Source organism: Agelaius tricolor, unplaced genomic scaffold, assembly GCF_023055355.1.
Source record: "Agelaius tricolor isolate 1412-34295 unplaced genomic scaffold, bAgeTri1.0.p SCAF_13, whole genome shotgun sequence".
NCBI classification, from domain to species: domain Eukaryota; kingdom Metazoa; phylum Chordata; class Aves; order Passeriformes; family Icteridae; genus Agelaius; species Agelaius tricolor.
In genome coordinates, this window is record NW_027269273.1 from 10743472 (window position 1) to 10755979 (window position 12508).

The 12508-nt window shown below is 36.6% G+C and overlaps 1 protein-coding gene across 5 annotated transcripts in view; it reads left to right on the top strand.

Annotated features, from left to right (window-relative positions):
• Positions 1-12508, top strand: part of SHLD2 (shieldin complex subunit 2) — a 38236-nt gene that overhangs the window by 5918 nt on the left and 19810 nt on the right. For 2 of the 5 annotated variants that reach the window (XR_011681035.1, XM_071438710.1), the window contains exon 1: positions 10584-12210. The gene's annotated coding sequence lies outside the window, so the exon portion shown is untranslated. Of the gene's footprint in view, positions 1-607; positions 706-10582; positions 12211-12508 lie in introns of those variants that run through there. The other 3 variants (XM_071438712.1, XM_071438711.1, XR_011681037.1) reach the window with 3 other exon arrangements.

The window sequence follows — 12508 nt, forward strand, 5'->3', positions numbered from 1 at the left end:
TATCAGTAGAAAGTGGTTTGTCAGGAGTGAAATAAGAATTGTTTGAAAGTAACATTTACAATTGATATGGGTCTTTTTTGCAACTCTTGGTGTCCTTGACTGTCTGGCTGAAAATTATACCCAAAATCTTTCCAGCCTGGAATCAAAGCATCAGAGGCTGCAAACCAGTTTTTTCTTGTTTAATACTCAATTGACGGTCAGAAGTTGTTGACATAAACGTAGTGTGTATTGTTTAAATAACAAACATTAAAGCTCTTATGAGCTAGAGAATACTAGTCTCCTGTAGTGCTTTTGTTTGCATTTCTATTAGCAAAATCAACTTTAGCCTCTTTCACTTTGGAAGAGTGGTTATGGAAATCAAGATTGTTAAAATATATCTGAATGCTTACATCTTCTGTGAAATATGTTGGTGGGTGAAGCCCAGATACAAAGCATGAAGAATTACCATTCAAGTTTGTTGGTATAATTGAAATTGGTATTATCAGCAAACTCCAGGAATACATTGCCTGGTATTGTTCACCAGATTTCTTGAGGGGGGGAAAAAATAGCTGGTTATGCTAGATGTAAAAGTGTATATGTGATATCTTTTCTTGCTCATCATTCACAGACCTCAGGATTCTTCATGGTGCCCACTGCATGTAGAGATCCAGCACAAAATCACTGTTAGATGGCTCATCCCAGAGGAATCTCAGAATGAGAAAATAGGTCAGAAAAGGAAATATTTCTGTTTTAATTAAATTGTCCCTCCTTGAGCACACTTGAACAATTTCTGAAAACACTGTATGGAGTTTTTCATGATTATTTATTGTCTAATCTTGTCAATGTTGGCAAGATAATGTCTAACTTACCTGTTCTACTTCATCTCTTCTGGTTTTTTTCCTTTGAAAACCAGTAGGTTGAAATTAGGCTTATTTTGAAGTACTGGAAAGGGAGGGTCCCTGCATATCAATAGTAAGAGATTTTCTGGTTTAAGAAGGACTACAATATTGTGGTCTTCTGACTGAATGAGTTAAAATCACCATGGAAGTCGTAAAAGTTTATCCTGGTTTCCTTTGTCTCATCAGTTTTCACATAAGCCTGCTGTTTTTCTTTAGTAAAGGAACACTGAATGGCAATGGAAATAATGGATGCTTTTAGATTGTTCAGTTATCATTAGAGGTCAGCTTTCTTGAACAGAGGATGCTGAGATGTTCACCTCAGGTTTTAAGGCTGCATTATCATTGTGGCATTTACATCAATGTGACATTGGGCTGCCTAAGCAGAAATTGAGCTTCTTCCTTATGTGACCAAAACCCTCAAAGTAATAGCTGAGTAGGTGAAGGATGGAGTTAGAAGCCACTCTCCTTCACTGTTCTCTTCTCCCTAAATACTTTACCCCTCACCTGCACTGAACTCATGCTCCATTAATGTTACTCAGTTTTAGGTGCAATTTATTCTTGTTTATTAGCTGGCTAATTCAGTGAAGGTTATGTAAGTTAAAGAAGTTAATGGGCCTGTTAACTTAAAGAAAGAAAAAAACACCTGTTCTTTGGCAAAATACTCATCTTTTTTCTCCCAGAGTGAGTCCTAAAGTCACACTAGAATACAGAATATAGGTCACTGCCTCAGGACTTAAAGTAATTCTTAACATTTTGAAAACTAAGGTGGAGGAAGGTGATTGTGTGCGTGAGTTCCGAACAATATAAGATAAGAGAGAACTTCCTTCAAATAGTGTATGAGCTTCAGGAACTAAAGAACAAAAATAGTTATGTCAGATGCCCTGTGTTTATCCTGACTTTGAATCATTTGATTATTTTGTGCTTGTAAACCAGCACCTGAGACCTCAAGTAAGGAACAAAAGCAGAGGAGTTCAATAAATCTCATATTGCAGGAAGCGAGAATTGTAGATAGAGAAATCATATAACCAGGGATGATGACTGTGACAATCTCAAGAGGTAGGGTGAAAAGCTGAGGTGAAAAGGGTGGTTTTGTACCTCATCAAAAAGGTGAAGGATTATGCACTGGGGAATGACAGTGCAATGTTTAAGGTATGAGTATGTAAGATTCACTCACTGAGTTCTACACGTGGTTCCATGTACTGTGCAAGCAAAAGTTACTGAAATCTTTCATTGCCTCAGTTCCCATTAAAAAAACCCAGATGATAATCTATTCCCAATGCCTTAAAAATATGGGGAGGACATATTAACCTTAAGGATTGCTTGGAACTGAGCTGGTTGTACAAACTTGTAAGGTCCTCATATCTGAATTGATATAGGCCAGAAGTTAAGGAAAATGGGCAGAATGTATTCTTAAAGAGAAACTCCTGGAATTTGCTTTTCTAATAAACTCATAGAGTTTCTGTCCTATCAGACTGGATTTTCTTCAAGAAATATAGGAAAGAATTTGATTATTTTCCAAAGTGATAAGTAAAATACTTCTTGTCGTGAATGTTTATCATTTTCAGAGCATATTCAATTTACTCATTCCTAGGTACAGAAATAGTGGGGTCTAATGGAACTGCAGTTCATTAATTTTATTTTGAAGATGATGAAAAATAGAAATTATGTAAGCTTTTCCAGGTTCTGTTGAATTAAAAGAATCCAGAGAAATTAGTAATAGAAGAATGAGCAGAAGTTCTCTTGGAATAACAATACCATCCATGGCTTCATCCATAAGCTACTTTAATGTGTCCATTTGGAAAAAAGGAATGGTTGTCAAATACATTACATTTATGTTTTGCCAGCAGATTTAATTTCAATTGTTTTCACACGGTATGCTTAATATGTCTGAAAAGAAGTCAGTCTTTCAGCAAAACTTCATCCAGCAAATTGCATGATGGCAGGTGAAGAGCAGGTAATATCATTTGACCTGTGGTTATATTTGGTTAGAAAAATTTCTGAAATGCTAAGTAAGGTGGAATTACTCAACAAGCAAAGAAAATAAATACTGGGGTTGGTGTGAGTTCTTTGGGAATATGCCAGTGTAGATATGATTGTGCTTTTTTTGCTGAGAATGTCAGATCAGCTTGTTTAAAGCAGTGTAGTTTCTTGAACTTAGACTTGTTTTTGTTTTCTGTTTTCCCACCCTAGATCATAAAAGAGCATAAAATTGAGATAAGATGGAGGAAGGTGACTTTATTAGCTCTCTAACTGCATGGATTGCTAATTCTAAAGAACCTCTGGGGAGCACAGACTTAGCAGTTGGGCTGTTCCTGGCCTTCCTGTGTCCAGCAGAGGAGCCCCAGGAGGCAGAGCTCTGACTTCTCAGGTGTGAGACTCCCATTCTTACAATAAGCTCAAAGCCCTCATTGCATCAATGCTTGTAAAGCAGTACTAATCCCAAAGATCAGTGGCAAGCTTTCTGCCAGTACTTCTGCTCTTGACATCTAGTTCCTGAGCTGAGAAGTCACTACTTAATTTTTAGAATAATGGGCTAGAACTGCTCTTGAAGTATCATGAGTACTCTTATTAATGTGAAGCATGGTGGCAAATTTCTGTCATGGAGCTGGAAAGCCAATGTAATGTGGTAAAGCCTAGATAACTTCTACATTGGAACAGCTTCAGTCCCTGCTAAACTGTATTTTGATTTATATAATATGAGCTATAGAGAATTTGAAATAATAAGAGTTTGACCTATTTGGGTGAAGTTTCCCCACAGCTTTCTAAAATACTGATGTTGGCTGCAAGAGTGAAATTTTCATTCCTGAAAAGCGAATGTGAGTCACGACATTTTTTAGGGGCTTTCATTTTTTTCTATATTTAAAGTCTTAAGAAGCTGGGCTCTGTTTGGAGAGGAAAAGCTTTGCATGACAGCACTGTTCTATCCAGCAGTACAGTGTCAGTGGCTTTGCAATGCAAAGCAGTGGAGAATGCTGCTGATGGACAGCTTCCTTCTCCATGTTTGCATGCTCCAAGGAAAGCTGAGATGCCCACTAAGCAGTTTGTCACTTCAGAGCTGCCTGGAGAGGGGAACTGCATAGAATAGCTTCCAGGATCAGAACTTTATCCTTTAAACTTCCCTGGATAGAAAATGTGAGTGCTTGTTTTTTAAACGCTGTGTTTCTCCAGTTAAAGGGATAAGCACAGGTCAAGGGACTTGAGAGCTGCTTCCCATTTGGGATTGGAATCTTTACTTCCTTCAGAGCTGGTAAAGTAAAACTTGTTTGTTATATAGAGGTAGAAGTGACAAGTAACATCATAATGTATGAGGGAATTACAAATTACACACTATCATTGCACAGTTCTTAATTCTCATTATATTACCTCTTCCCTCTTCTATATTTGCCTTTTTTAATGAGGAATGCAATTTAAGTGGACATTGTTTTGGATGTTTTTCTTTTCAGCTTCATCAAATCAAGTTGTTGCACTTGCTCATTTTGTGAAACCTTCCATCCATACCCATCACTTAGTAATTTTTTTCTCACTGTGATCAGACTGTTCAGTTTTCTGCATGGTTTTTCTGTTGGCAGCTGAAGTTCGTAATTTATTGTTTATATATTGTAATGTCATAAAGTTCCTGTTGAGAGAAGTATGTTAATGTTTTGATTCTCACTTGTCTCTGAATACCTTGTATTTACTGAATGAATGCTATCTTTATTTTTGAAAAGATGCCTTCAAGTATTTTTTAATCTGGTTTCCATCATATAAAACTAAATCTCCATTTGCTGCTTTTTAGATTTGTGCTGACAAATATGATGTCTTAGTGGTTTAGTTTCATGTCTTTTATTTTTCTCAAATTTTTCTTCTGCTCCAGTCTTTCATAATGGCTTGCAATAACTGTTGCCATACCTCACTTAATGTTTTTTATAAGCACGTGACTCCTAAACTGGCACTCATTTAGATGATATGTTAGTTTGACCTGCAAGATAAAGTTTTGATATAAAATGTAATGTTAACATATTTGTAGTTCTTGGAATGCAATGTCAGGTAATTCAGAGCATTAGCCAAGGTAGAACAAACTGTACTGCTTTCTGAATTCCTCTATCTCTGGTCTGTTGTAAAGATTACAAATCTCTAGAGAAAGATAATGGATCACATGTTGAGTGTAATAGCTTTTTGGGTTTTCTGCTTTATCTGCTAATTTTAAAGTCTTTTAAAGTAAGCTCACATAAACAGATTTTAATGTGAAACTTACTGGAAGGGAAGCCAGTATGTATTTACTGTCATATGCTCAATACTGCCGAAGCTGTTCACTTACATTCCATGTGCTTCCTAACACAAGCAAGTTTAACCTGGAGTTACTCAAATCATTAGCTGGATACAAAGAATATTTTGATGTGGAATGGATTGCAAATTCCTTGTGTTTCTTCACCTCTAATTTTCCTCTTTCATGTTTCTACAGAATGTACAATTCAGGTGCATGTGTGTGGCACTAAAGCACCACGAGTCACACGGAGCAGTAGATGTCCTTGTGTAAATGATGTCACTTGACAGGGAGTAAGGGGGGGTTACTAAACACTCTTCAGAGCCCCCTTAGTACCAAACTCCTTTGGGGGTTGGGGCATTAAATAGAACTCATGTTAAAAAGATAGATTTCTAACATTGGCACTGTCGCTGCTGTTCTATGTGAAAACTTCCTGCTAGTGTTTTTTCAAAAAATCTTTTGAAGACTTTTGTGATTTTAGCTTTGTATAGCAGCTCACATGGTTTTCTGGATAAAGAATATGCTAATATACTTGTAGCCAATATTGGCCTTGTGTACATCAGTCCTATTGTTTCTATTCTAGTGAAAATCAAGTATAGAACTTGCAACACCTGGCAGACAGAAAAAGAATTGCATTTGCAAACAGGATTGCAGTTCCAATACAGAAGTTGTTAAACCATGAGGTGACCATTTCTTTATAATCTCTACTCTCTTTGCATGATATTGCAGAAAGAAGCAATTTTTAGGTTTACTTCAGATGGGAGCAGCTTCTGCGTGAAAACAAATGAATAAATAGATAAATCTCTTTAGTTTCCACCCTTAGCTCTTCATACTTCACAGGAGCTTTGGAAGTTAAACAACTTAAAATTTCAGAGGCACAACTATGTAGAACAGCAAGTAATAAAAACATTTAAGTTACTGAATCAAAGGCAGCTGAGTGAAGCTACACAGCAATAGTAGCACAGTACATATAATAAATGAGGTATTGCCTCAAACATAAACTGAAGAAAATGATGTGCTTTGACTGAGAGCAAAGGTACAAGAAGGTTTTTACCAGTGGTTATGCAGCTGTGCCCTGCTGCTACACACTATGACTTGGAACAGTAGAAGGAGACCCAGGATGATCTGTTACATCATACCTCGAGTTTTTTGATTTTTCTTGAGGTGTTTTCAGACAACTGAATTACAGTGGAAAAGGGTACAGGCCACATCAGTGTTTCTGGCATTTAATTAGTGCACTTCATTCACATTTTGTTGAATTGTGATGATTTCCTTTTTGGGGCACAGCAGGATAGAAACTGTGATCTACCATTTTTTGAAGTATAATCAAAAGTCAAATTACTTTTAATAAATAGTCAAAGTGCATTACTGTCCTAAAGTCTGAGAGAAAAGCTACCTCTTTGAAATAAGGAAATTTGCATCTAAAAGGCACCTTTGGCTCAGTCAGCTATGTTGATAGTTACTCAGTGTTACCTGTTCCCTGTTAAAGCTTAACCAGTTTGCTAAACTAACATCCATCTAAACCATTGAAATGTAAAGGCTTATATATTAAAAAGCTAATGCTAATTTTCTTTATTAATCATATCTTAATTTTTTTCCTAAATAAATGCCAGAAGACTTTAAAACTTTGTTTATGCTTCCAGAAGATTCACTGTAGTTCTCACTCACTTAAAATAATCTGAATTTTTTGTCCTGTTTTCCTGCAGTGCCCTAGTAAATTAACAACTTTACTACTTACTGGAATGGCCATGAAAGAGTGTTTGACGTTCATAGAGTTCTGCAAAGAAGGTGGTAGGGGTGTTCCTTCTGTGGCCACAACAAGGAGCCAGTGTGGGCAGTGAACCATCAGTGATCTTTGTAATGCTCTTCACCAGTGTACAGAGACAGTTTGGCCCAAGTCTGAAGGTTATGTTTCCTTAAGGGAGCTTTATCTCTTAAAAAAATCCTAAACCTTATGACTTATAGATAGAAGATCAAATCCTTTTCACTTACAGCTGAAGTGTATTCTTGGGGTGTGTGCAAAAGGTAAATATTAACATAATCTTTTGCCTTTACAAGAACTGAAATTCTAGATTTGGATATAAAAGTCATTACTGTCATACTAACATGTAGTTAACATCTCTCAGGAGTTTTGTTTAAATTGCAATGCTCACATCAAAACCATGTGTTTGAACTTTTCTTTTGAGACACTGATTCTGTAGAAATGTGTAAAGCCAGCTTTCATCTTCCTGAGATCTGGAAGTACTGAGGAGATCAGCTGTTGATTGGACTGGATTGCCAGCTCCTTTGAACCTCACAGAATTACACTAAAGATGCCACATAAAGGATGTAGCTGCACACCAGAGGCACAGATAAAATGTGCACAGTGTGGCTTGGCATGGGGAGGGAATTTAATAGCTCTGGTGCCATAGGTTCAGTCCTGACAAAAGGTACTTGCTGCCATTCTTGTTTGCAGCAGGGTTAAATGTTTGCTCTTCTGGAGGGATCCTCTCTAGACAGTGATGAAGCAAATGAAGTCATGATTGAGCTATTGCTCCAAAGGTGTCTTCTGGGCTCATATGGCACCTGTAATTTTGAACAGCCCTGAGAAATGACTTGATGTAGTGATGACTTGTGTGCTCCAATGTGACTTCTTGGAGTGAGTGACTGATTTTTTCAGTTGACAGACAGTGAACTTGAATTGTTTTGTGATGCTGACAAATGAGAAATATCCCACTTGTCTTAAAGGCAAGAGGAAGTGCATCTTCTGTTCAGGTCTATTGCTAACTTAACCACTTGTGGTGGGGAGTGAAGGACATTTTTCTGGCACTAGTAGATTACTTACATGGAAATAAAATAGATTATTTTACATAGTAAACTTAAGAATTACACCTTTTCAGCACCCTGTGTCCCACAGTGCAAAAGCAAAAGGACAGTCTTACCCATGAATGTTGCCCAAAACAGTGACAGTATCCCATTTTTTACTATGAATGTGCAGTCAGCATCCAGGTCTTCATTATAAACTTCATCTTTTTTAAATAAGGCTTTTGTAAAGATGGGAAAATAATATTGGTGGCTTTTTATTTTAAATATTTCTGATATATATTTTTTTCTTCTCATCCTAATAAGTGAAATCTACCAGCAGTTATGATGTTTCTTTGACCAGTCACCTTGCTTTCATCTTCAGTCCTGTATTGCTTTATCCACCTCTGTTTGTCAGGTTTCAGTCCCAACATAGATTTTCATTGGTAATGATACCTGTGGAAAATTTTCTGCAAACTAAAAAAAGCCCCAATGATGCCATTCTAATATTGAGAGGTATTTTAATATGCTGAAATTTATGGAATAATATCTATCTTGACAGAAGGTATAGCAGTTAGTTGTTTCAATAGTTCTCACAAATAAGGGTTTGGGGAATGAGTGTTCTTCAACTAAACGTGCATGGCACGTTTGTGTATCTTTGACCTTTTACCTTTATCTTTCTTTTCTACTCCAAAGGTCAGTGTTCTCTAGAACTTTTGACTTCTTTTGTTTGTAGCAGCCACTGGATGCTCATATCTCCTTAATTATATGTTTTTGTGTATTGCAAAACAAAAATCAATAAATAGAATTTACTTAAGGGGCCATCTTGAAAGGCACAAAGGCTGTGAGGCAGGAATTATCAAGTTAATCACAAAAGCCTACCACCTTTACTCCAATTTTCAAACACAATGAAGACTATCTCAGTGGCTGAATTGGAAGTGTACAATTAGTGTTCAGATTTTTGCATCATTTGATTCCAAAAATAATAATGGTAAAATAAAATGGCTGATGCAACTGCTCAGTAGATGCCTTTTCTATATGATCCAAGATTGTATTTACAGAAGAAATGTCTTCATTTCAGATCCAGGGAAATATTTTCCTTCTAGAGCACAACTTTAGAAACCACAGGCCCTGATCCTGCTGGCAAGTAGGTACACATTAAATATTAGCAGTAGCAATGCCATTTGATTGCTTGCCTTCTTTTTGTATAATAATAGTTCAATAATAGTTATGAAGAGGAACTTGCCTCTTCTTACTCAGTATTTTACATTTTTTTCAGTGTTAGGCTATAGAACTGCTTAGAACCTTGATTTCTAGTTTAAATTATTTCCCTGCTGCTGCAGGAGTATTTAGGAAGGTTTCTGTTGTGTTACCTATACCATAAGTGTTCTCTATTCTAAAAATCATCTTGTTACTTAAAGTGCTCCAAATAAGGAAACAAAAAGGATACCTGGTGTTTTATGGCTAGGCATTGCTGAGTACAGGTTTTCTGTGCTTGTAAACCAGCTGTACCTGTCTTGAGTCCAAATGGTATTGTGGTCCTCTGGTAATAACCAGTGAGAAGAACTAAATACTGGATGCTGCTATTTCACTTCAATAGTAGGTACTAATAGAAGTTATTTTATGGTCAGTAATAACCTAAGTACCTCAGTTAGAAGTAACTTTATACTTATTACAGATACTGCTGTATGCAAATTGCTATACCACCAGGTCTGGTTGACAGCAGCCTCTGTGCACAGTATTCCATGTGCTAACAGTGTTACTGTGTGAGCCAAATTATATCCTGGTGTAAAATTGCATTGGTTAGACAGGGCAGTTATGAACAGGACTACAGTCTTTACCTGAAATTTTGTATGAAAATTCAGATAAAAGGTATTTGGTGCTTGTAACAATCACCAAACAACAGATAACAGAAGTAAGACCTGTTCTGTTCGTTTCCCCAGTGGAGCATGTGTATGTGTGTGTTCTCCCACATCTGTGTTCCCCTGAGTTCTTGTTAGGTGCCACCAGCCTGGGCTGCTGCAGCCCACGTCAGTAAATCTCCTTGAGCTGCCATTCACTTACACAGAGCATCTTCTTTGAAGCCCACATGATGCATCCTTCACTCTTATGTAGAGTGAGTTTGCTTCAGCTACAAGGTGCTTAGCTTGAGTTCTGTCAGTTGTTATTTGCCAGTGTTCCTCTCATTATGTATTTGGACCAAGCTTATTGATTTAGCAGATAGGTGCTGTTGCTGGTATATTGATTCACTTGCAGTGCCAGCAGGAGTTGTTGGCAGAAAGATCTCCCTTCTTTTTCTTGCACAAGTTGCAAGCAAATATGTAATGGCATTCCTCACTACTCCAGAGTTGTTTCAGTTTCTAAGTGTATGAAAATGTTACTACACTGCTTGCTGTTTCTTCTTTCAAAGTTGCTGTACAGCTGCAGTATCTGGCTTTTTAAAAAGATCACGTTGAATTTTGGAGGGAGACTTGAGCAGCATGGTGAAAGCACCAGAAGAGTTTCCTGTGATGGAAACAGAATTCTGCATCAAGAAGTTTTTCTGGTTTCCCTTTGGTTGGCAACTGTCTTAGTAGCTTTTCTACTCCACAATCACATGGATTAAGTTGTTGAAAAAACAACCCTGCAGCTTGAATTGAACTGAAAAGGAATACTCTGAAGATGGGTATGAATAATTCAGTTCCCTCTGTTGTAAGGTACATGAATCAATCCTTTAATTTTTTATACTACATGTAGGAGGAGTATAAAGTGAAGTATGTGAAAAAGGGAGGGTAAAGTCCACAATAGAAATTAAAATTTAGAATTTAAGAAATATCGTACTTGATGTATTTATTACTTACTTTATTACCAGCTTTTCAGCAGGGAAACGACAATTATAATGTTTTCTTGCAAATTTTAGGGGTCAAGTCATTAACCACGTACCATTTAGGATGTTCATCATTAAGCTGCAGCAAATCAAAGCAGGAAGGTAAAAGAATACACTGTTTGTCTCCTAAAACTACAGTGTTCCTAGAGGGGAAAGTACACTTTTGCATTATATTGGTATAGTTCTCTTCTGATGCATTACTGTCTTTCATTTCTGTAATTTTATTTGTAGTTTGAAGCTTTGTAGTGTGTAACAGACATAAAGAAACTCTTAACTGGAGGTTGAATTAGTGTGGTTTACTTTTAGGGTACAGGGCTTGAGTAAGGACTTGATGAGGCTGTTTAGATGTAACTTCTCAGAACAGAGAGTAGGCATGTGGTTACTGTGAATATTCAGGAATTATAGGAAGCTGAAGCTGTGTCACCCTCTTAAATTGCCTTGGCATAATGCTTAGTGATTATCATGGTGAGTGAATACTATTAATGAGTAGAAAAATATGGAATAAAATTGATGAGTATTTTTAGGGTACTTTCGGGATACTTTAAGCTTGTGTATGTAGCATCAGAACATTTCTAGAGCGAAGAGGATTTTTAAAGCTATTTTTAATTTTATTCTATGTGCAGCAGATCACTAGAGATTAACAATCTGTTAATGACAGTTTGTTTTAAAAACATTTAAATTTAGAATTCCTGTCTTACTGTTTAGATTGGAGGAAATACACTATGTAGCATAATATATTTCTGTCTATTAAACCTCAGTTGCAGTGCCTTGCAAATGTAAAACTTGCTGATGTAGTTACTGTTTTTTAATAGATCATTGACCCGTCAATCAGACTCTGACCATTTCAGAGATAAAAAGCTTGGCTTTCATTGGCTGCTAGGAATAGAGCACCTTTCCACAAATTAGGAAATGGTGTAATAATTAACAGGTATAATGGATATGTGCATTCAGGTTTCAGTTGTATCTTCATGAGTTTTAGCTCTTGTTATCTTTTGTGTAGTTAGTTAAGCCACTGTCTGCCCACAGATAACTACAGTATAAAATGGGGGGGTTTTTTGTGGCCGTAGAATGTTACTAAAATAATTGATAGGTTTTTTGCTCACCTTGTAAAATCTGAAGTGAATTGTTCTTTCAGACTTTTATTTATAACAAGGTGTAGAACTTCACTAACAAAACTCATTAAGTGGGTAATAATTCTTTCTGAAGCAGCAAATCAACAGTTCTTTAAACAATTGTGTACAGGGAGTTTACCTAAACTTTAATTTTTTTTTTCTTTCTAATTTACAGACTCAAAATGATTTTAGCTACTGGTGATTCCTGGTACAGGAAAGAGTTTGACATCTTTGACTCAAAAAGTCACTTGGAAATTGCCAAAACAGGTCATTTAGTAGTGGACCTATTACACAAATCAAAGTTGGCAGAGGTCATTTACCATTCCTAAGGTAATTTATGTTTTGAAAATATAAGCTGTATTTTAATTGCAAACATTCATTAAACAACATCAAGATTCAATTCCTTTAGTGTGATCATAGAATCATAGAACAGCCCAGGTTGGAAAGGCTCTTAAAAATCATCAAGTTCCAAACCCTGTGCCATGGGCACATTTCATTAGACCAGGTTGCTCAGGGACCCATGTGGCCTGGCCTTAATGTACTGGCACTGCAAAATGTGAATCAGCAAAGCAAATCCTAAGTTTAGAGAAGTTACAGAAATGGAAAATTAAGGAAAGCTTTTTGAATT